The following is a 25123-nucleotide window of genomic DNA, read 5'->3' on the forward strand; positions in this document are numbered from 1 at the left end:
TAGTCATCCTGGTCCCAGAAGATCCCCCAAAACAACTGCAGAGCGACAGAAGAAAGTCAGCAGACCACACAGGACAATAGCATTCACCTTGCAAAATGCACTAAACCAAGGTGGGCGTTTGGGGCAGCAGCTGAGGCACCGCTTGGGACACCCGCATCCTCCACTGGAGTGCCGTCCTCCACTGCACTCCCGGGCCACAGCAGAGAGCTGGACTGGAAGAGGAGCCACCGGGACTGGAACCCGGTGCCCAAATGGGATGCTGGCGCTGCAGGCAGAGGATTAACCTAGTGAGCCACGGCATCGGCCCCTATAACCATGTATTTGTCTTACCTGTGTCTGCCTAGGTCTCTGTATGTCTGTACCTAAGCGTGTCCGTATCTACATCCAATCCACATCTGCAGCCATGGCTGTACACCTGCAGCTGTGCCCACATTTGCATAAGCCTGAGGGAGGAACATGGCCAGGAGACACGGCGAAGAGGAGCTTCTGCTGCTGACTCCGAATGCGCCTGGGTTGACTTTTTCCATCGCTTCGTTTATTACTGGTGCAATTTTCAAAGCTCAAAGACCCGAGGCCCACCGTGCCTCTCAGGGAGGAGGCCTGCCTTCCTTTGCCAGGGCTACTGTCTCCACCTGTTTCCAGCTGCTGTATCTGAAAACCACAGACTGGGTGATTCAGAGAAAAAGGAATGCATTTCTCACAGCTCTGCAGGCCGGGAAGTGCAATGTCAAGGTGCTGGCGTCTGCTGGGGGCCTCCTGCTGGCTCATCCCTCGGCACGAGAGATCCTGCTGGCGGCTTAAGTGTCCAACACATGAACTCCTGGGGAATGTATGCTGTGGTCAGTGCTGACCAGGGTCACAGCAGGGACACTTGTGTGGCCTGTAGAGATCTGGACCCCACCGCCAGGGCCAGCTGTGTCCCCTAGAGGAAAGCACAGACAGGGCGTGCTGAGCCCATGTGGGTTTCCTGGCTCCTGAAAGGAGCATCCAAGTGGCCACTGGCTTCAGACAGCTTCCGTGTGTTTCTCGGGCCCCCGAGAGCAGTGACAGAGCCACTGACGAGGACCTGGACCTCAGAGCTGGACCAGAAAGACGATGCTTTGTTGCCCTGAATGAGCCAAAACCCACAGCCCAGAAGGAAGCAAGGGCATGTGGTCTTGCCTGGGCCTTGGCACACAGGTGCCCCTCAGCAGGAACTTTGGCACCACCTGGGCAGAGGAGCAAGTGGGGACCCCACAGCCAAGGGCAACTGCCCACCAGCCCGTGTGCCGGGGTCCAGCCCGGGCAAGAAGCTTTCCTGACCTGCCCACTGGGGTTTGTGAGCTCAGAGCTGTGCACACAAGTGCACAGCGTGTGCACACCAGGGACACAGAGGGGACAGCCAGGGAGCTGGGGTCGTTCCCCACCAACTCCTGTTGATGGCTGATGCAAGGGCGTCCCCTTAGGGCTGCCAAAACAGAGTGGCATGAACCAAGTGACTTAAACAACAGAACTGTATTGTCTCCCAGTTCTGAAGGCGGTGGTTCAAGATCAACGCTGGAACTCTGTGCCATGCCCAGCCGCTAGCTTCTGGTGGCTTGCTGGCCATCTTCGGGCTCCGTGGCTTCCAGCTGCGTGCCTCCAATCTCCACCTTCGCCTCACATGGAGTTCTCCCTGCATGCATGTCTGTCTCTCTGTCCAGACGTACCCTTTTCATAATGACACCAGTCACCTCGGCGTAGGGCTCACCCTAACTTGATCACCTGCGAACCTCCTGGTTCCTATGAAGTCACGTGGACAGGCACAGGGTTAGGATCTGAGAGGACGGAATTCAACCCACAGCTCCGCCCTCCCCAGCACGTCCAGCCACGCAGGTGCACCAAGGAAAGCCCAAGGCAGAGCTGCAGGAGAGAGCAGGGCCTTGCGATGGAGGATTCTGGGACCAGGGCAGGGACACCTGCTTCAGCCCCTGCGCTCAGACGGCGAATTCTGCCTGCGCTTCCAAGGCAGAGCAAATTGGGTGGAAGCTGAAAAGGCCTTCAACCTCGCCAGCACTACCACAAGATGAAGAGTCCTAGCTGAAAGCCCAAAGCCCAGGGCTCACTGCGGCCACGGCTCCGGCCGGCTCGGCTGCCAAGTGGTTACGGAACAGCTGAGCCGCCTAATAACGGGAAGTGCCTCCGAACAGCCCCGCAAATCATCCCATTAACAGTTGCTGTGAGTCTGCGGCTCAATCTGCGTCGTGCTGGGCAGGCCATTAGGTTAATCAAAGCACAAGAACAGCTCGCCATCTACTCTTAATTAACAAAGTAGGTCCCGCTGCCAGCTCAGCAAAACGGAGAGCTGGCCAAGGACCCTCGGGGCGGCCAGAATGCTCAGAGCACCCCCACTCCCATCCGGGAAGCCGTCAGCCCCAGGGACCGCCTGTCCTCACCGTGCATGGATTTGGAGAGCTCCAAGACAGCTCTTGGTCCCACAAAATAGCTGCCATCTCCCCAGGGTGGTCTGTCTGCACCCTCCCCACCTCCGCCAACATACACGCTCCATCAGATGACAGCTGTTTTCTGTTGGTCCAAGACGGAGAGGTCGCCCGGGACGCCATTCCTGCAGGACTCAAAGCAGGACTGTTGGTCACTCTAGCTCCATGAAAGCAGAGACTCGGCCTATTCTGTCACCTGCCACATCCCCACGGCTCACGCAGCGCCTGGCACAGAGAATACCGTACACACCAGCCCTTGAAAGAAAACACGATTGAATGAATGAGTGATTGAGTCTCTTCCAATCCTACAAGCAGCCTGGGCCAGGGCCAGCACTGTAGCACCGAGAGTTAAGCCACTGCCTGTGATGGGCGCCGGTTTGAGTCCCGGCTGCTCCACTCTGGTCCACCTCCCTGTTAATGAGCCTGGAAAAGCAGCAGAAGATGGCCAAGTGCTTGGGCACCTGCCACCCACGTGGGAGACTCTGAAGAAGCTTCTGGCTCCTGGCTTTGGACTGGCCCAGCCCCAGACATTGAGGCCATTTGGGGAGTGAACCAGCAGATGGGAGATCTCTCTCTCTCTCTCTCTCTCTCTCTCTCTGCATATGTGACTCTGCATTTCAAATAAATAAGTAAATCTTTATTGAAAAAAATAGACAGCCTGGGGTACGTTGCTCTAAGCTCAGCCTTCTGCACACAAGTGAGCTGGCACAGCACAGGGAGCCCTCTGTTCCTCAGGGTGAGTACGAGGAACCACAGTGCAGGCATGACTCAGCATGACTCAGCAATTTGCTTTTCCACTTCACATGGAGCACATCTCGTCTCAGGTCAGCCCGTACAGATCCACCTCAGGGCCTTTCACGCCTCACGGCGCTCGGTAATACTGCATGTGCTATCATTTATTCTGTTATCAACCCGCTGTTCAAGTTGCGTTTCCATTTCCCTCCCAGGACGCACATGCAGCAATAAAGACCTTACACACATTTGTTTTGTTTGTATCAGGATAGATTCCTAAATGTCAAGGTGAGTTTGGGCATTTTTTATTTAAACGGACATCAAGGCTCACTGGATTTATGAGAAAGCAAAAAAGATCACCCTAACTGTCAGGTTAAAAATCCAGTAGCCTGGGGCTAGAGCCGTGGCATAGTAAGTTTCGCTGGCCACCTGCAACGTCAGCATCCCACATGGACGCCAGTTGAAGTCCCGGCTGTTCTACTTCTGACCCAGCTCTCTGCTATGGCCTGGGAAAGCAGTAGAGGATGGCCCAAGTGCTTGGCCCCTACACCCATGTGGGAGACCTGGAATAAGCTCCTGGCTCCTGGCTTTGGTCGGGCCTAGCCTCAGACATTGTAGCCATTTGGAGAGTGAACCAGCAGGTGGAAGATTCTCCCTCTCTCTCTAGCTCTCGCTCTCGCTCTCTCTCCATCTCTCCCTCTCTCTCTGTAATTCTGACTTTCAAATAAATAAATAAATCTTTAAAAGAAAATCCAGCAGCTTGGGGTGGGTGTTTGCCATAGTAATGAAGCTGCCTCTTGGGACGCCCCATCCCATATCAGAGGATCCGGGTTTGCGTCACTCAGCAAAACGCCCAATCCAGCTTCCTGCTAATGCACACACTGGGACGAAGCAGTGACTGCTCAAGTACTTGGGTCCCTACCACCCACATGGGAGACCTGGGTTGAATTCCAGGTTCCTGGCCTGGGCCTGGCCCAGCCTCTTGAGCAAATGGAAGATTCTCTCTCTCTCGATCTCTCTCTCTCTCTCTCCCCACTTCAGCACTCCCCAGGGACGTGTAAAATGAGACACTGATTGTTCCTGGGGGATGCAGAGGGGACTGTGATGTGGTCCCATCTATTGGAAGCTCATGGGAATGGGACCCATCTGAAAGGAGCCAAGAGCCACCATAAAAAAAATGGGGCTCCTGAGACAAACCGTTCCAGAGACGGCCTTGGGAAATGGGGAGTAAACCGGTTCACAGAGAAAGCAGTCAGCTACTAACCAGAGATACACAGAACACCTGCCTTGTAGATAAGCCCCTTCCCTACGCTTGCTCAAGGTTAACAAAGAAAGCTGCAAGGCACGTAGCAACCTATTCCTCTCTCCTAGAGACCCCCTCCCCTAATGTATCCCTTTGACCTAGTACTTTTCCACCGACATTACCACTTTTAGACTGCCATACAAGGCCTGCTACTGAAAATTATCCAATGAACTTACGCCAGCCTATAATATGTTAATTTTGTGGTTTTGCCCTTTAAAAGCTGTGTGAGATAGCTGCTCGGGGCTCCTCTCGCTTGCTTGCTGCTTGCAGCAGTAGAGGGCCCATTTGTACAAATGAAATAAAAATTACCTCCTGTTCTATTGCATCGTCTGGTCCGGAGTCTGTGTTTCTGGGGTCGTCACAAGAGGACACCGCTTTTGGGGTCCTACACCATCCTGCACAAAACACCTGCCAGGCACCAGGGTGCCCCAGGAGCATCCAGACACAGGACATGCACACACCGCCCCCACTCGCTGTGGGAGCCATTCTGCAAGGGAGGAACGGTTATCTTGATTTTAATAGAAGAGGACCTTTGGTGTGTCTGGTTTAAGGTCAAACAATCCATAACTGACAAAGCTGGGACTTGAACTTGAGTCTGTCTGACTTCAAACCACTTCCCACAGCACCAACAGGTCTTGACCTTGGCTGTGTTGGAAGCATCATGGCTACCTTGGAGCTTTACACACACACACATACACTCTCACGCTTACACACTCACACTCACACACATACTTCTCACACACACACACACACTCACACATTCTGATCTCATGCCCCACTCAAGAGCATGTTGTCATAATTGTCCTGGGATGTGGCCTCCACATCGGAGCTTTTAAAAACCACATGAGCAGCCGGCATGGCACCAGCATCCCATATGGGCGCTGGTTCGAGTCCCGGCTGTTCCTCTTCCGATCCAGCCCCCTGCTATGGCCTGGGAAAGCAGTAGAAGATGGCCCAAGTCCTTGGGCCCCTGTACCCACATAGGAGACCCAGAAGAAGCTCCTGGCCCCTGGCTCCTGGCTTCGGATCAGCCCAACCATGGCCATTGTAGCCATTTGGGGAGTGAACCAGTGGTGGAAGACAACCCCCTCCCTCTGTAACTCTACCTCTCAAATAAATAAATACAATCTTTAAAAAGGGGGGGGGGGGCAGCGCCACAGCTCACTAGGCTAATCCTCCACCTTGCGGCGCCGGCACACCGGGTTCTAGTCCCGGTTGGGGTGCCAGATTCTGTCCTGGTTGCCCCTCTTCCAGGCCAGCTCTCTACTGTGGCCAGGGAGTGCAGTGGAGGATGGCCCAAGTGCATGGGCCCTGCACCCCATGGGAGACCAGGAGAAGCACCTGGCTCCTGCCATCGGATCAGTGCGGTGCGCCGGCCGCAGCACACCGGCTGCAGCGGCCATTGGAGGGTGAACCAGCAGCAAAGGAAGACCTTTCTCTCTGTCTCTCTCACTGTCCACTCTTCCTGTCAAAAAAAAAGATAGAAAGAAAGAAAGTGAGGTGCTTCCAATGCCAACCCAGGCTGGAAACAGGGCCGGGGTTCCCAACATGAGGGTGAACTTGGTGCACCTGGAGGACTTGTTAGGGGCTGGCTGCTGGCTCCAACCCCAGACTGTCAGCTCCAGGCCTGGGAATGTGCATTTCTAAGAAGCTCCTGGGTAATGCTGATGCCGCTGGTACAGACCCCACGTTGTGAAAATTCTGCCCGGCACCAGGGCCCTCACGGTGACCCTGTCTCCCTCCCATGCTTCAGAGGGGGACACAGAGGACCGTGAGGAAGCCCACCCACTAGGAGAGCAGAGGCAGTGAGGGCCCCCACACCTTGCAGCTCTCCCTCGGTTTTAGCGACTGAGAGGGCGTCATGTGTGGGTCCTCAGTGCCCAAGCCCAGCCCAAATGACATTTCCTTCCTTGTCGGTATTTGTCATTAACACTTTCACTAAAGAAAGCCCTGACTTTTCTTCCTATCAGTTCTATAAACACCCACGCAGTAACCAAAAGGAGTGGTGGATAAAACACCAGTAACTCCAGGATGGCCATGGCATTGTCATTTTCTGCCGGCTCCTGCAAAGGGCCCCCCTTATCCAGCGAGATCTGGGCAGCTCACCAGGGATCATCTCAGCCACCTCCCAGCATCTCCCTGGCTCCCAGGCGCCCAGACACCCAGAGGAAAGCGATCCCCTGGCACCCCCTGCTGGATGAGTTGGGAATGACGGGGAACTGGAGCAGGTGGAATTTACAGACTTTTCTCTGGTCCCTCTGACTCACCAGCAATCCCTGCCTCCCCTCCTGTTAGATGCAAATTTTCCCGGAAGCCGAGCCAGCCTCTCCAAAACCACCTGGGACTCTGCAATCTGCCTGCCACAAGAGTTCACGGAAATGGGATTAAAATATACGTTTATTCTGTGCAAAAAAATTTGAAAACCACGCATGCGAGTCTTCCAAAAGTTCATGAGCAAAACATATGTAAGCAACGGCCAGCGCCGCGGCTCACTAAGCTAATCCTCCGCCTTGCGGCGCCAGCACACCGGGTTCTAGTCCTGGTTGGGGAGCCGGATTCTGTCCCGGTTGCCCCTCTTCCAGGCCAGCTCTCTGCTGTGGCCAGGGAGTGCAGTGGAGGATGGCCCAAGTGCTTGGGCCCTGCACCCCATGGGAGACCAGGAGAAGCACCTGGCTCCTGCCTTCGGATCAGCGCGGTGCACCGGCCACAGCACAGCGGCCATTGGAGGGTGAACCAACGGCAAAGGAAGACCTTTCTCTCTGTCTCTCTCTCTCACTGTCCACTCTGCCTGTAAAAGAAAAAAAAAGAAAGAAAAAGAAAAAGTAAGCATGGGTTTCAACTATTTGCGCCAAAATAGACATTCTCATTTCCCATGAACTTTTTTTGATTCCCACAACTGTAGCTGAGTGGCAGTCACTCAACACCTCAATCATTCATTCACCGGCACCACAAGGAGCCTGGCTGTGCAGGAGGCATCAGACATGGGGACATTCGGTTTAATACAGGCGTTGGCAAACTACAGCTCCAAAGCCAAACCCACCTCTCCGTGCTTTTGTATGAACACAAGTAAGAGTGCATCTGACATCTTAAAACTGCTTAAAAACCTAAAGAATTATATGTTTTTAAATATTTATTTATTTATTTATTTGAAAGGCAGAGATACAAAGAGAGAGAACTTGAGAGAGAGAGAGAGGTCTTCCATTCGGTAGTTCACTTCCCAGATGGCTGCAATGGCCGGAGCTGGGCTGATTAGAAGCCAGGAATCAGGAATTTCTTCCAGGTCTCCCATGTGGGTGCAGGGGCCGCAGCACTTGGACCACCCTCCACTGCTTTGCCAGGCACATTAGCAGGGAGCTGGATTGGAGGTGGAGAAGCCAGGAATGGAACCAGCACCCATATGGGATGCCGGCACTGCAGGCAGAGGCTTACCCTTCTATGCCACAGCACCAGCCCCAAGAATAATATTTTATAATACATGAAAATTCCATGAAATGCAACCTTAAGTGTCTGCATATAAAGATAAAAATCTTTTTTGTCTTTGTACAAAGAGTTTACTAAAGATCTTTACAGAGTAGCATCCAGACTCAATACAGCTGCTGTGAAGACCGGCCAGGGCTTCCCACCCCTCTGCTCCAAGATGGGGCAGTGGGCAGGGCACCATCAGTGGGTTGCACAAGGCTTGCATGGTGGTCAGGCAGGCGCTTCTGGGGCTGATCTCACACTCGGGTCCCAGGCAGTGTGATCTTCACTTGGGCGCCCGGCACGTCCTGTCTGAGCAGCACAGGGCACACGGCGGGGTCAATGTAGGGTCCCCAATGTGGGTCATCGGGCCATCAACAAGCCATGGAGTTAGCCCCCCGTCCTCGCAGCCCTTGGCTCTGCTTTCCATGGAGAACCAGGCCCTCCCTGGAGCTGGTAATGCGAGACTCTGCCTGGGTGGTAGCACACACACCTCCTATAGCCACCTCTTCAGCGTAAAGGACACCCTCTGGGAAGCCAAACCTTCACCGGTCCTCCTCGCTGAGGACGGTTGCATCCTGGTGGCTAAGGTAAGGATTTCTGCCCTGGATGGTGCAACTCAGACCTCAACTCCAGAGCAGGGCCAAAGTCAGGAGCCAGGAGCTTCTTCCAGGCACTGCTTTTCCAGGTGCATTAGCAGGGAGCTGGATCAGAAGTGGAGCAGCCAGGACTCGAACCAGTGCCTATATGGGATGCTGGCACTGCAGGTGGCAGCTTCACTCGCTCCGCCACAATGCTGGCCCCCAAGGCAGTGGTTTTTAGTGTCCTCCGTGGCCCTCAGAGGCCAGGTGGGAATAGGAAGTCACCACCAGAACCGACGGGACAGCCCTGCTCATCTCTGCTTCCTACACTGGCCATGCCATAAGATTTTGTTTGGGAATGAGGACCGCACTGATAAGAAAGCAAGTTTGGAGGGGCCGGTGCTGTGGCGCAGTGGGTTAAAGCCCTGGCCTGAAGTGCCGGCATCCCAGATGGACACCGGTTCTAGTCCCAGCTGCTCCACTTCCGATCCAGCTCTCTGCTGTGGCCTGGGAAAGCAGTAGAAGATGGCCCAAGTCCTTGGGCCCCTGCACCCATGTGGGAGACCTGGAGGAAGCTCCTGGCTCCAGATCAGCTCTGGCTGTTGCGACCATCTAGGGGGTGAACCAGCAGATGGAAGTCCTCTCTCTCTGTCTCTACCTCTCTCTAACTCTTTCAAATAGAAAGAAAGAGAGAGAGAAAGAAAGAAAGAAAAAGAAAGAAAGAAAGAAAGAAAAAGGAAGAAAGAAGAAAGAAAGAAAGAAAGAAAGAAAGAAAGAAAGAAAGAAAGAAAGAAAGAAAGAAAGAAAGAGAGAGAGAAAGAAAGGGAGGGAGGGAGGGAGGGGAGGGAGGGAGGGAGGGAGGGAGAGAGAGAAAGTTAGTTAGTTAGTTAGTTAGTTAGGAGACAACCAATGGGCTGGGCTGAGTCACCCTGGCTGGTTCTGCGACCGGGACCGAGACAGAGACTACATGTGCTTGGAGTAGGGTCCACCCCACCGACCTCATGCCAACTGATCGGTCTCTCTGCAGATCCTGTCCAAAATACCTCCAGGGTACCAAGGACCCTGGGTTCAACACAGAAGTCTGGGGCAACAGCACCCAGCCCAGGCAGCGTCACCCACTCCTGTCTCCCATGGGGCTCATCGGGAGGGAGAAGAGGACACGCACACAGGAGAAAGTGCCAGGGTCCATGCAGAGCCCAGCTGTCAGCGGCAGGAGCAGGCGGTGTGCACGTGGCGCGGCAGATCCTCTCCACCACATTCCGGGCACCTGGGGTTCACTGCGTGGGACTCAGCACCACAGCCACGGGGTAATGGGAGAAAAGCAAGGCCATCAGGCACGGGGGCTCGCCCACGCACTCCGTGAGTTATCCATTCATCTCCCCAAGGGGCACTTCAGGGACGCTGGGCTGCACTGGCTGCCGGCTCCCTCGTCCTCTCCAGGGAGAGGCTTCCGCAGGCTCAGCCTCCCGATCAGTGCCACCGTACTGCACAGCACCTGCCTCCCGTGATTCTGATGTGAGGGGTCTCAGGGAGCAGCTGAGAGCGCTCTAGCGGCCGAGCAGGGCACTTCTCCCGTGATCCCAAATGCTGATCTGAGATCGTGGGGTCTGCCTGTCGCTAAGCTCGCTTGCTCACTCCTGCATCACCAGCAAGCACTAAATGACAAAGTCCTCAGTTGTCGCTGGGTCTCTATCCCAGCCCTGGGCCCCTCGCCCTCGCCCACCTGGCCTCTCTTCTCATCCCCACCCCAGTGAGTAGCCAAAGCTCAATGCTCCGGCCCCGCCTCTCTTGCACCTACTACCGGATTGGGAGCCCTCTGGCTGCACTGCCCTTGTCATCCTGCAGGGGGCCACCAAGGAACACTGGGGTGAGGATCGGGACAGGTGCAGCTGCCTGGGCTCAGCCGTGTCCCCCAGAGCCCCGCCTCCTTGGAACTTCCGCATATGACCTTGTGTGCACATAGGGTCTTTGTAGATGTCATCAGTCAGGGTTAGATGACCAATGACTTAAGAGAAGAGGGCAGTTTGTAAACAGATACAGAGCCTCACGCAGCAAGGGAGGTAGGGGCTGGAGTGGAGCAGCCACAGGCCAAGGAACGCCCAAGACCAGGGCAGCACCCCACAAGCAGGAGAGGAACAGGAGCAGACTCCCCAGGAAGAGCCGACCCTGCCTGCACCCTAGCGTCAGACGCTGGCCTCTGGAACCCAGACGGAGCGACCTCTGCTGTTTTCAGCCACCCAGCGTGTGTCCTCCATTATGCAGCTCCAGGAGACGAACACAGGGTTGGAGAGCAGGTGCAGTAAGAGGAGAGGACGAAGCCAGCCCCAGACTTCTGACACCCAGGAGAAGAAGCCTGGGGAAACTGGCCAGGTGTAGGTCCCAGGGACGCGCGCGCGCGCACACACACACACAATGCAAATATGCAGTAGATGCTTGCTCACTTAACCCTCACAAGCTCTGTGTCTCTGTTCTGGGCTGGAAGAAAGCTCCCACCCCCGAGCACAGGGTGGGCAGAAGGCAGAGCAACACCTGCCCGTGCTCAGCACGACAGGCAGGCGCCAGGGTGACGACATGGTCTGAGGGTGTCTCCCCAAGGTGCAGTGCTGGAAACCGGGTCTCCAGGGTGGCCGTGTGAGAGGCGGTAGAATCTGTCAGAGGTGGGCCTGCTGAGTGCGCCAGGAAGCAACTGATGGATGGGTCAGTCAGCCCCTCTTGTCTTTTTTTAAAAGCTTATTTGAAAGGAAGAGCAACAGGGTGGGGTGGGGGGAGATTGTCCATCTGTAGTGAACCTCTTCTTTATAAAGGACCCAGCCTCGGGAGCTGCATCTGCTGGAGCAACAGGAAAGGGACTGACACAGGGGTATAAGACACAGCTCTGGGAGAGCGAGCGGAGGCAGCACCTGGCGCCGCCACTCCTGTCTTCAACCTCCTGGCGGTTCCCACGCCGTCTGCAGCATATGGACTCATGGCCAGTGGAATTTACTTTCAAGATTTTAATAAAAAGGAGATCTGGTGTGAGCTCCTACTAATACCCCCAAAGCAGAAGGCTCGGCGCCCTGAGAGTTACTCTCCCTTGCCCAGCAAATCACACAGGAGACAAGCACAAAGTTCTGATGTTCAAAGTCCATTCCTCCTTCCCCCGGGAGAGGGCTTCCCCAGCGGGGAGAGAGAGACAACTTCTGCTCAACGAGGGCCACGCCCAGGACCGGGGTGCAGACATTCCTGGAGAGGCAGCGTCTCTATGCAAAGAGCCACGCTGGCCCTCATCACAGCCACATGCATGGAGAGCAACGGCCACGCCTCCTGCACCTGCTCATCCTCCCAACGCCAGTACAAGGCAGGCGCTAAGTCGCTATGTTGTCCACACAGAAGTAAACACAAGACATGAATGTGAGAAGAATAAAGCATCAGATGGTTTAAAAATAATGTTTATATATTATTTATATATTTAAATTTAAAAATATATATCTCGGGCCAGCGCCGCGGCTCAATAGGCTAATCCTCCACCTAGCGGCACCAGCACACCGGGTTCTAGTCCCGGTCGGGGCACCAGATTCTTTCCCGGTTGCCCCTCTTCCAGGCCAGCTCTCTGCTGTGGCCCGGGAAGGCAGTGGAGGATGGCCCAAGTGCTTGGGTCCTACACCCCATGGGAGACCAGGAGAAGCACCTGGCTCCTGGCTTCCGATCAGCACGGTGCGCCGGCTGCAGCGCGCCGGCAGCGGCGGCCATTGGAGGGTGAACCAACAGCAAAAGGAAGACCTTTCTCTCTTTCTCTCTCTCTCACTGTCCACTCTGCCTGTCAAAAAAATTAAATTAAAAAAATAAAATAAAAATAAAAATATATATCTCATGTAGTTAATGCTAACTTTTGTTAGTTGTTTGTTTAAAAAGACTTTTTAAATTTATTTGAAAGGCAGAATTACAGAGAGAGGAGGAGACACAGAGAGAGAGAAGTCTTCCACCTGCCGGTTCACTCCCCAAATGGCCACAATGGACAGGGCTGGGCCAGGCCAAAGCCAGGAGCTTTTTCCCAGTCTCCCATGTGAGTGCAGGGACCCAAGCACTTGAGCCACCCTCCGCTGCTTTCCCAGGCACGTTAGCAGGGAACTGGATTCGAAGGGGAGCAGCCAGGTCTCCAACCGGAGCACATATGGGAGCCGGAGTCGCAGGCGGAGGCATAACCTGCTGTGCCAGCACGCCGGCCCCAGTGTGGTTATTCTTTACATGTTGAGGGGGAGCCCCCTGCTCTTACCCTCTCCTTCCTTTCATTCGTTGGTAATGAAACTTGCAGTGGTTTTCTTTCTTCCACGAGGCTGTCCACGCTGTCTTTCTTGGGGCTCCTTAGGAGTGGACGCATTGCTCCAAGACCAGCACTGTTTGTGTTTTATAGGAGCTGATCCTGAAAGTCGGACAGGATCTTAGAAACCTCTGTGGGCCAGCATGGAGGTTTGGCAGGTAAAGCGAACACCACCAATGCCAGCATCCCATATGGGCGCCTGTCCGTAACCCAGCTGCTCCACTTCTGACCCAGCTCCTTGCTAATGTGCCTGGGAGGAGACCTGGCTGTTGCTGCCATCTGGGGAGTGAACCAGCAGATGGAAGCTCTCTCTGTTACTCTGCCTTTCAAACAAAATAAATCTTAAAAAAAAAAAAAAAAAAAAAAAAAGGAAGCAACAAATCTGTGTGCCAACAAACCCTGCCCAGACATGAGGGGAACAACTGAATATTTGCTAACTGGACGCCCAGGGGTTACTGCAGAGCACAAGGCTAACCTGGGGCCACCGGCTCCAGAGCAACGCTCAGACATGCCCTGTGCAAAGGGCTAACGGGATGTTTCGAAAGGCTGGCTTGCAGGCGGGGGCAGTTAGCTCCGTGTGTGTAAACACGCTGCTGAAAAGAATGTTCTTCCAACTCATCGCCTATTGGCAAGGCTGAGCCTTGTCAGCTACAACCAGTAGACAGAACGGAGCGCTCAAGGGATATAGGGTTTCTAGTAGGCTTAGCTGGTTACCATCAGGCCAGTTTCTTTTTTATATAATCGCTTGCAATGAAAAAAAAAAATGAATGACAGAATCCTGATCCGTTTTCTTTCCGGAAGAACTGGTCTCTCCAGTCCTTACTGGCATGAGGGACAGCCCTGTAACTTGATGCTAGAGGGGTGCTGACCAGGAGCTGCTCCTGCAAGCAGCAAGGGCCCCCTACCCCCCACAACCCACTCCTCCAGGGCGTAAGACACTGAGTTCAAGGGCAAGTAACAGACGCCGAAATGACAGCAACCCACGTGAGAGAAAAGTGCATTTTTCTGACTTAAAGAAAATTCGGTATTAGGTAGTCCTGGGGCTGGCATGGTGGCTCCAGGGTATCAGGGAAATGAATTTCTGTTCTGTCCTTAAGGCTTATTTGTTTGAACAGCAGAGCTCCAGAGAGAGAATCTTCCATCCTCTGCTTCACTCCCCAAATGGCTGCAAGGGCTGGGGCTATGCCATGCAGAACGTGGGTGCAGGGGCCCAAGCACTTGGGCCATCGTCCACTGCTTGCCCAGGTGCATTAGCAGGGAGTTGCATGAGAAGTGGAGCAATCAGGACTCATTGGGGATGCCAGTGTCGTGTAACCCTCTGTGCCACAACGCTGGCCCCGTAAATTAATTTCTTTTGTTTTCTTGGTCCACCACGCATGCCCTCATGTCCCAGCCCAGGGGCTCCATCCCTAGCTACTACCTCCAGAGTCCAGCTCTGTGGAGGGCAGAAAGGGGAGCAGGGCAACACCCCCAAAAAGCTCCAGACACCACTTTCACTCACGTCCCATTGGCCAGTATAGAGCCTTGGGCTGCACACAGCTGCCAAGGAGGCTGCGCAAGTTACAAATCGGGGGACAGCGTCTGCCGATGCGCACCCTGGGAGGCAGCAGGTGACAGCTCAAGTGCCTGGGTCCCTGCCACCCACAGGGAGACAAGGATGAAGCCTCTGGCTCCAGGCTTCAGCCTGGCCCAGCCCTGGCTAGTGTGAGCATTTAGGAAGGGAACCAGCATATGGAGATGTTTTTCTACCTCTCTCTCAATAAATCAGAGAAGTGCCTCTTTGAAATGTTTTCTGCTTATATGAACAGCAGAGAGACACCTAGGAAGATCTTTAATCCGCTGTTCAAGAGCAGGAAGCTGGAATCACAAGCAGAGTTAGGAAGGGGACCCAGGCTACTCTGACAGCGGAATGCAGACATCCCAAACACCAAACACCTGCTCCGGGATCTCTGTTGCTTACCATCTCCCACCAGGGGAGTCTGCCACAGGTCCAGGAGTTGCAGATTAAGAAATGCTGTGGGGCCGGTGCTGTGGTGTAGCGGTAAAGCCACCGCCTGCAGTGCCAGCATATGGGTGCTGGTTCAAGTCCTGGCTGCTCCACTTCCCATCCAGCTCTCTGCTATGGCCTGAGAAAGCAGTACAAGATGGCCCAAGTCCTGGGGCCCCTGCACTCACATGGGAGACCCAGAAGATGCTCCTGGGTTCAGATTGGACCAGCTCCAGCCATTGTAGCCATTTGGAGAGTGAACCAGCGGATGGAAGACCTCTCTCTCTGCAACTCTGCCTTTCAAATAAATAAATTTAAAAAAGAAAAGAAATGCTGCCCAGAAAGCCCCTAAGGAGCTTGACCTGAGGCCTCTCCAAGGCTCAGTGTAGCGTGATGCTCTCAGAGGATTCCAGAAAATGAGTCCTGTGTGCAGTAATGAGCCCCCTCCCTTGGGCAGGAGCCCAGCATCAGGCCAGGGATGAAAGGGTCAGGTGCCCTGTGGCCCAGGAGCCTCTAGATGGCAGTGTCCAGCCAGAAACAGAGCCAGCGGCCGGCCAAGGGACCGTCCAGGAGGGGAAGACACCAGCAACAGTGCTGCTCTCTAGGTCAGGAAAAGCCCAGGGACCATGGCTCCCCAGATTCCCCCACGTAGCCCAAATATTGGTACAGCCAGGCAGGGAGCCAGCCACTCCCTTCTTGTCAAGAAAGGAGGGCAATCCTTCGAGGGTCTGACTTATCAATGGCTAACACTGATTGAACACTCGCTGCCATCACAGTTCTCCCCAAATCAAGACCATACTGCTGCAGGCAGGCGCTTGGTGCACCCTGCATCCCTATCAGAATGTCCGGGTTCAAGTCCTGGTTCTGCTCTGGATTCCAGCTTCCTGCTGATGCGTGCCCTGGGAGACAGCAGGTGATGGTCCCTGCCCTGTGCACAACCCAGATTTGAGTTCCAGGATCCCACCTTTGGGTGGCTCTAGCCCTGTCGCCAGAGGCATTTGGGGACCAAACCAGAAGAAAGGAGATCCATCTCTGCCTTCCAAAATCATACTGTATTTATTTCTCAGTGTATTGTATGTCCCTACATCTTGACATCTTCAAGAGTATGTATTTCATTTTCCAATGAAACTTGTGTTTAATCGATTCCCTATCATTAGGTTTTTGGGTTCTTTTGTCCATGCCAACAAATACTACATTTTACATTGGCACGTAGGAATCATTGTCTACAATTTGATTATTCCCTTGGAATATATGCTTAGACACAGGGTTATAGGATTGAAAGCCCAGGCCATTTTCAAAGATATGGCCAACTTATTTTCCGGGATGTTTTCACATCTCTCAGGAGCACACGTGAGAAGGAGCATCCGAGACTTCCCAGCCCTGAGGAATGTCCATTTCTCCCTCCAAGTGTGTATCGAAACTGTCTCTTGGTAAAATATGGCTTTCATAAAGGCTGAACCATTTTTCATATATTAGTTGGTCATTTGTATGTTCCCCACCTCCATAGGACAGAGAGATACAGACCTCCCATTGGCTGATTCACTCCCCACACTCCCCCAGGTACTGCAACAGAAAGGGCTCAAGTTGAAGCCGGGAACTGAACCCAGGGCTCTCACATGGGAAGCAGGGGCCCTACCACTCAAGCTGCCGCCTGTGGCCTCCCAGGGTGTGCAGCAGCTGCCGTGGGAAGCAGAGCCAGGACGTGAACTGAAGCGCTGCAATACGGGACGTGGGCGTCTTAACCACCACACCAAACACCGACCTTTGCCATTTATAGTTTTACTTCCGAAAACTCCCTGTTCATATATTCATGTTTCCTTTTCAGCACATTACTTATTCCCATGGAAGAACTGTGTGTGTGTGTGTGTGTGTGTGTAACACAAACTTGTCACACTTGTCACACTTCCAATTTTCTTTCAATTTTGCTTACATTGGTGATGAACAAAAGGTTACATTTATGTTCACAATCTTTTACTTTCAAAACCATGGTCCATTACCATCATCCTTATAAGGTTAAATATTCTCACTTTTCCTGCAAGTTTACAAGTTTTATGTTTCACAGTTAGCTCCTTAATCTCGATTCTTGATGCAGGAGGTGACATCCTAACAGTACATTTTTGCCTCAACTTTTCCACTCTCATTAGTTGATGAACCCATGCCTTTCCTGTGTCATTTCTTGATGCAATACTAACTTCTTTTTTCTTTTTATTTTTATTTTTCTTACAGGCAGAGTGGACAGTGAGAGAGAGAGACAGAGAGAAAGGTCTTCCTTTGCCATTGGTTCACCCTCCAATGGCCACCGCGGCTGGCGCGCTGCTGCCGGAGCATCGAGCTGATCCGAAGCCAGGAGCCAGGTGCTTCTCCTGGTCCCCCATGGGGTGCAGGGCCCAAGCACTTGGGCCATCCTCCACTGCCTTCCCGGGTCACAGCAGAGAGCTGGCCTGGAAGGGGGGCAACCAGGACAGAATCCGGTGCCCCGACCGGGGGACTAGAACCCGGTGTGCCGGCGCCGCAGGCGGAGGATTAGCCTGCAATACTAACTTCTTCTACAGGACAGACTATCTTCTGGAGTGTCTCAGCTGTTTCACTTTTATGCTACCACCTAACTTGTAACTATTACCATCTTATTAAGTGTAACTTCTATGCTTAATATCAAATTTTTATTTTAAGATTTATTTGAAAGGCAGAGTTACAGAGAGGTAAAGGCAGAGGCAGAGAGAGAGGTCTTCCATCCACTGGTTCACTCCCCAGATGGCCCCAACGGCCAGAGCTGCACGTATCTGAAGGCAGGATCCAGGAGCTTCTTCCGGGTCTCCCACGTGGGCCATCTTCTACTGCTTTCCCAGGCCACAGCAGAGAGCTGGGTTGGAAGTGGAGCATCCAGGACTAGAACCAGCACCCACATGGGATGCTGGTATTGCAGGCAGCGGTTTTGCCCACTAGGCCACAGCGCCAGCCCCTCAAAATTTCTGATTTAGTCTCAGCTGTGAATTCTTTCAACTGAACATAGTACTTCTGATAAGCTTCCCCAAAAATCTCTGGCTTTGTAACAGAATTACAAATTAGACGACCAATTAACTTGGGAAGAATTAACGTTCAAGTGTGGAAAGGGTGTAGGAGAACAGGTATGCACAGACACTGTGGGAGGGCAACATAATTGGCCTTTTTGGAAGGCAATTTGATCATTTCTATTAAATTATCTTTAAAATTTATTTTATTTGAAAGGCACAGTGACAAAAAAAGAGAAACAGACTATCTTTCATCTACTGGTCCACTCCCCAAATGGCCTCAAAAATGGAGACTGGGACAAGTGGAAGCCAGGACCCTGGAACTCCGTCTGGGTCTCATGCACTTGGGCCACCTGCTGCGGCCTTCCCAGCCACCTTAGCAGGGAGCTGGATCTAAGCAGAGCAGCTAGACTCAACTGGCACTCCGATATGGAATGCTGGTGCTGCAGGCAGGGGCTCAACCACCTGTGCCACAATGCCGGCCCCTCTATTAAAATGTATGTGTGCTTTCACCAGGAACGTCCACTTGCTACCTAGAAATCCTACACCTAAGACAAAAAATGCACACTGCGGCCTAATTAAACCAAACGAGCCCACCGGAGGCTGGTTCCTAAGTGACGGCGCAGCCAGTCCCCGCACAACTCGCAGAGGAGCAAAGGGCCCCGGATTTGACGTTCACTGGGGCAAGAGCAAACTGCTCAGGAAAGGCCAACACTGATTCCATCTGTATTTTTAAGAACTACAAATACCGGCCGGCGCCGCGGCTCACTAGGCTAATCAATCCTCCGCCTTGCGGCACCGGCACACCGGGTTCTAGTCCCGGTCGGGGCGCCGGATTCTGTCCCGGTTGCCCCTCTTCCAGGCCAGCTCTCTGCTGTGGCCCGGGAAGGCAGTGGAGGATGGCCCAAGTGCTTGGGCCCTGCACCCCATGGGAGACCAGGAAAAGCACCTGGCTCCTGGCTTCGGATCAGCGCGGTGCGCGGGCCGCGGCGGCCATTGGAGGGTGAACCAGCAGCAAAAGGAAGACCTTTCTCTCTCTCTCTCACTGTCCACTCTGCCTGTCAAATAAATAAATAAATAAAACTACAAATACCCCCCCCACACACACACACACACACAGGAAATGGTCTAGAGCAGAGATCAGCAAAGCGTTTTCCATGATGGACCAGAGGGCAAAAATGTTTTGGATTCCTGAGCCAAGTATTCAGCTCTGCCACAGCAGCACAAAGGCAGCCGCAGACAATACATGAACAAGTGTCTGTGTGCCGATAAAACTTTATTTACAAAACAAGCAGTGAACTGAATTCGGCCCGGTTCAGAAGCGATACACAGCAAGCCGATACCAGAAGCCCCTCTGAGGAGAGAGCCAGAGCTGGGGCCTGGGGTGACTCGGGTAGCTCACCCCACGGCAAGTGCTGTTCCAAGACCTTTCCAAGTATTAAAGTCATTACATTAAGTAAGCCTAGCAACAACCTGAAATAGAAACTATCACATGGCCCGCGCCGCGGCTCACTAGGCTAATCCTCCTCCTTGCGGCACTGGCACACCGGGTTCTAGTCCCGGTCGGGGCGCCGGATTCTGTCCCGGCTGCCCCTCTTCCAGGCCAGCTCTCTGCTGTGGCCCGGGAAGGCAGTGGAGGATGGCCAAGTCCTTGGGCCCTGCACCCCATGGGAGACCAGGAGAGGCACCTGGTTCCTGGCTTTGGATCAGCGCGGTGCGCCAGCCGCAGCAGCCATTGGGGGGTGAACCAGCGGAAAAGGAGGACCTTTCTCTCTCTCACTGTCCACTCTGCCTGTAAAAAAGAGAGAGAGAGAGAGGGAGGGAGGGAGAAACTATCGCCATCCACTTTTTACAGATGAGGAAACCGAGGCTGGAGAAGTTAACTGGGTTCCCTTAAGGCCACACAGCTCATTAAGAGCTGCAGCATTATTTTGTTTGATCCTGCTGTGTTCTTTACCTGGTGTTACTATTTCACTTAGTGCAGGAAGAAAAAGCATAACCCCCCCCCTTGGAAAAATGCATACACGAGAAATGATGTCCCTCTCACGAAACACTGCATTTACAGGGAGAGACTAAAAACCAGTTAGATGACCACGGGACACTAGAGGTCACACTTCCCCCTGGGTCACAGGCAAGGAAACGTCACACGGGGAGGACAGGACTTCACTCACAAGAATCCCAAGTCCTCCCTGGCCGGGCAGCCTCAAAGAAGCCACTCGACGCCTCTGGACATCAGCCCGTTCACACGTGGGAGGGGCTGTGCAGGTGAAGCACCGTGATGGCGCTGGCACCGCACCTGGGGCTCTGCATAACCCTCTGCAGGTCCTGAGACACAGAGGCTGGAGCCCACGCCGCACACGGCCAGGGCCTGTCTCCTGCCCAAAGCCAGCAGGAGGATCGCGGCCCCAGGTGGGATCCAGGGACGATCAGGCCAAGGGCACCACTAGAGTCCCAAGAATGGCCAGATGCTTAGGCTAGCATCAATTCTCTGCTCCCTGAATGCCCAATCCAGAACCCCAAGTCCAGGACGGCCAACAGGGTCCATCTTTAACAGGTGAGGAAGGTGAGGCCCAGAAAACTCAAGAGCTGGTTCCGAAGGCAGGGCATCCACCCATTCTCCTAGGCATCCTGACCCCAGGGAAGCCAAGACTAGCCCTGTGCACAGACCTGCTCGGCTGGGCTCAGGGGTCCTTAAACAGAATTCACTGTTGTCCTGATGCGGCTCTGCTCACTTCCCTGCCCAGCAGGCATCTCAGGGTGCAACACTGCTGAGCAGGATTCTCAGTTTGAGCAGACCCTGCTGGTCCTCACAGCCCAAATGGTCCAGGAAAGCAGACCAGGCACAGGGTGTCAGGGACAGTAGTGGGTCCTTGGGAGAGCGAGGAGGCACCGGGACTGCAGCAGACTCCCTGAGCTCAAAGCCTAACTCCAGTCTGGTCCAGGCCCACATGCCCTGCCCTGGGGAACTGTCGCTTTAAGACTGGCGGGGGCGGACCCAGCCGTTCCCAGGGAGCTGCTGGGGTAGTTGCAGTCTTCCACATTCCACTGCCCAAACAGGAAGTGATTCACCCAGCAGGAATGTAGGGCTCCCGGCCTTAGATGCCCCGACGAGGGTCAGGCCTTTGTAGGTGTGGGGAGAGCTCAGCCTTGCCCACACCCCCTGAATGCTATCACTGAGATGGTGTTCACCCCACTGACCAGGCTCAACCAAGTCCCAGGCCGCATGCTGGGAGCCAGCTGTCTAGGAGGCAGTCCTATCTTGGGTCTGAGATCTGCCTAAGTTCCTACAACTACACAGTCTCCAAACTCCCCGATTTTGAACCCAAGGAGCGTTCACCAACACCTCCTGGACCGGACAGAAGCCAGACACCTGCGCTCAGATCCTGGGCTGGCAAACCCTTTGACCCCCGGTCTTCTCATTCCTTCATCCCTTCAGTCGAAGATTTTCCTCCATCTCATTCACCTTATCTGCAAGGCAGACCAGGATCTCCCACCCACGGACTCACTCCTCAAATGCTCACAACAGCTGGCTGAACTCAATCTGAGCCTCCCCCGTGGCGGGCAGGGACTCCAGTTCTCAGGCCTCCCAGGACGTGCACCAGCAGGAGGCTGGACTGGAAGCAGAGCTGGGACTGAGCCCAGGATCTCAGGTGGTGCGGTTTTTTTTTTTGTTTGTTTGTTTGTTTGTTTTTGTTTTTTTTTTTTTTTTTTGACAGGAAGAGTGGACAGTGAGAGAGAGAGACAGAGAGAAAGGTCTTCCTTTTGCCGTTGGTTCACCCTCCAATGGCCGCTGCGGCCGGTGTATCGCGCTGATCCGAAGCCAGGAGCCAGGTGCTTTTCCTGGTCTCTTATGCGGGTGCAGGGCCCAAGGACTTGGGCCATCCTCCACTGCACTCCCTGGCCACAGCAGAGCTGGCCTGGAAGAGGATCTACCAGGAAAGAATCCGGCGCCCCGACCGGGACTAGAACCTGGTGTGCCGGCGCCGCAAGGCGGAGGATTAGCCTAGTGAGCCACGGCGCCAGCCTCAGGTTGTGTCTTAACTGTGGCAAGTGCCCACTCCATCCCTTCACTGTTCACTGTCTACAGTACGCATGTAGACACGGCCCTGCAGGAAAGCCAGCCTGAAACTAAACCAGTAGAAATTCTGAGACACAAGCCGAAATGAGGGGCAGACAAGGCGGGAGAGGAGGGTCAGAGGACCCTCTGAGAACAGGACATGGAAGATGGCCCAGCAGCTAGAGGACAGACTCTTCAAAGAAGGTCGAAGGCCATCCCAGAGGCAGATAAAACAGAACGCTGCCGTGTTTCTAGAGCCCATAGCTGGAGACCCCAGACCCTGCTGGTCACGCTGCAAAAAGGAAATCCCATCACCACTCCCCCCACCAAGAACCCAAGCCTCAGCCCTGGCCCTCCCCAGCAGGTGGGCTGAGCCAAGAAGCCAGTGCAAGGATGTTAACCAAGCCTCCAGGACTGTGTGGGCAGCTCGGGCTTCAGGGGCTGGAAGGAAAAGCAGTGAGAGATGGAGCTGCAGCAGGCCTGGCAGGGGAGTAGATTCAAAACAGGACTGCAGGGGCCCACGCTGTGGCTCAGCAGGTTAAGCCATGGCCTGCAGAGCTGGCATCCCATATGGGTGCTGGTTTGAGTCCCAGCTGCTCCGCTTCCAATCCAAGTTCCTGTTAACGTGCCTGGAAAAGCAGTGGCAGACTGTCCAAGTGCTTGGGCCCCTGCACCCATGTGGGAGACCCAGATGAAGCTCCAGGCTCCTGGCTGAGTCCTGGCTGTTGCAAGCATTTGGAGAACAAACCAGGTCACGGACGATCTCTCTCCTTCTCTAACTCTGCCTTTTACATAAGCAAACAAATCTTCAGAAAGGGAAAAGAAAAAAGAGAAAAAGGATTGCATTGGGCTGCTTTGACATCAGGTCACAGGGAGCTTCGCAGGAGTCGGTCACCCGTAGTGCTTGTGCTATTCATGGGTTACAGCTGGGGCAGGCAATCAGCCCAGGTCCAGGACAAACCGAGAGAGGAGCACCATGCAAGCCATCCCTGCTGTCACCAGGCTTCCCACCAACCTCCCCACCCCACCCTCTCCTCTCCTCCAGCCCCTCCTCTCACAAGGGCAGCACAACTGGCTCTCCCCCAATGAGAAAGTGGAGATAATGCCATCTGTGATGATTAGCAATGCCACTGAAGGTTTACACAGTACTCACCCGTGGCAGGCGCCCTCCTAAGTGTTACAGGCAACATCTCATTTCATCCTTCAACCCTGCCAGCCTCACCTGCACGGATGGGGAAACAGAGGCAGCTGGGCTGAGCGGAGCGAGGCGTCGTCAACAACCGCTATGTGCATCGGGTTTCAGGAGCGCAAGTATACTTACGCTATTTTTTTTTTAAAACTAGGTGTGGTCAGTAAACACTTGACTGGGCAGGGAGATTGGGGGTCCACAGGAACACGGGGAGAACACTGCTTCAGCCATCAGAACCGCGGGTGAGCTGGCGAACAGCAGACGCGCCTGTGGGCCCTCGGTCTGCTTTCTGTCGTGTCGGTCGGCCTTGACTGTGGCCCAGTCTCCCTGCAACAATTCCAGGCTCACTGCACGTCACATCCATTAGACGCTCAGGACCTCACATGCTCCACCCTGCGCAAGCCCCTTCTGTCCCCCAGACACAAGCAGTACTCACACAACTTTTAAACAAACGGGGGTACACGGTGGTGGGACTCGATCCCTCTCCCCAGATCTCTGGAGTCAGTTTGAGTGTAGGCAGGGAGCCCAAGAATCAGGATTTTTAAACCTCCCCCAACCAGGGAAACACAGCCCTACCAGGTTCCGGAAGCTGCTGCCGGGTCACTCCTGGTGAGCCATGACTCACCACCACACCCTGGGGCCTTGTGGGTGCCAACTTCCTCCTGCCAAGCCCAACCAAGCACCCTGCCCCAAAAAACCCGCTGATCATGCCTGGACTTCCTCGAAGCCCGGGGGCCTGAAGGTGCGTGGCAGGCAGCCCGAGAGCAGCTGCCCTGAGGACGAGCTCTTTCCAGCCGGGTGACGACCATGAGGACCCCATTTAACGGTGAACCACATACCATGCACCATCCCTGGCAGGGTCAGGGAGTGGGATTCTCACATCTCACTGATCCCCAAGGCTGCTCTTACCCACATCTCAGAGTTCTGGACACACTGCAGACCCAGGAGGAAAAACGAGGATTTTGTGAAAACCCAGAAGACTTTTCCAAGCCACCTTTAATCTACTTACTCATTCACGAAACATCCCCAGTCCTGAGCTGGTTGCAAAGTCAATGCAGCAGGTGACACAGGGCAACTGGTACCAAGAGTGCATCGCACACGGTGACAATGGCCTTCTGAGTCTCGCTTTGGTTACGTCGTGTGTTGCATAAGGGTCTTGGGGGAGGCAGGTGTCTGAGACAGACGGAAATGAGGAAGTCCACACAGTGCCGTGAAACACTGACAATAACCTAGGAGGCCCCAGACAACACATCAAAACCTCCTGGTTGTTAAGATTCCTACAGGGGTCTGCATTGTGGTACAGCAGGTGAAGCCACCACCTGCAATGCCCCAAGATCTCATATGGGCAGCACTGCTCCACTGCCAATCCAGCTCCCTACTGACGAGCCTGGGAAAGCAGCAGAGGATGGCCCGAGTGCTTGGGGCCCTGCACTCATATGGGAGACCTGGATGAAGCTCCTAACTCCTGGCTTCAGCCTAGCCCAGCACAGGCCACTGCAGCCATTTGGGAATGAACCAGCAGATGGAAGATCTCTGTTATCTCCCTTCCTCTCTGTGACTGCGTTTCAAATAAAATGAACCTTCTTTAAAATTTTTTTTTTCTAAGTACACCTGGAAAGTGACACAGCCACTGGGATCATGATAACGACTGTGGGGAAAAGGGGCTGGGAGGTAGGGGGAATGAACCTCTCCCACAGGGAATCAGCCTTGGCGCCACTCCAGGAGGAGCAGGGAACTGGTGGTCTCAAATCTTTCCTCAAAGCTCAAAGGGACAGCGGCACAAGCCTGGATGGACCGACAGAGGACATCTGGATTATGCGTCCAGAAGCAAACAGTGCCGAGGCCACTGGGCCCCCAGGTGCTGAAAGCAGCCCTGGAAACCAGTGGTGGCTGGCTGCCCCAATACCCCCAAACCTCCTTCCTGCAAAACCTGCCTGCCGAAGCTCTCAAAAGCAGCTCCGTGAATGAGCAGAGCCCTACACACCTCCAGCAGCTTAAAGAACATGCCCACCAGAGCTGAACCAAAGCAGCACCCCAGCCCTCACACCAAC

At 54.1% G+C, this 25123-nt stretch overlaps 1 pseudogene; it reads right to left on the reverse strand.

Moving 5' to 3' along the window:
* Window positions 1-8058: 8058 nt before the first annotated feature.
* Window positions 8059-8584, reverse strand: LOC149120632 (small ribosomal subunit protein uS3 pseudogene; annotated as a pseudogene).
* Window positions 8585-25123: the final 16539 nt, after the last annotated feature.

The sequence above is a fragment of the Oryctolagus cuniculus genome, chromosome 19 (assembly GCF_051225735.1).
Source record: "Oryctolagus cuniculus isolate XC-2025 breed Fujian yellow rabbit chromosome 19, ASM5122573v1, whole genome shotgun sequence".
Classification (NCBI taxonomy): Eukaryota; Metazoa; Chordata; class Mammalia; order Lagomorpha; family Leporidae; genus Oryctolagus; species Oryctolagus cuniculus.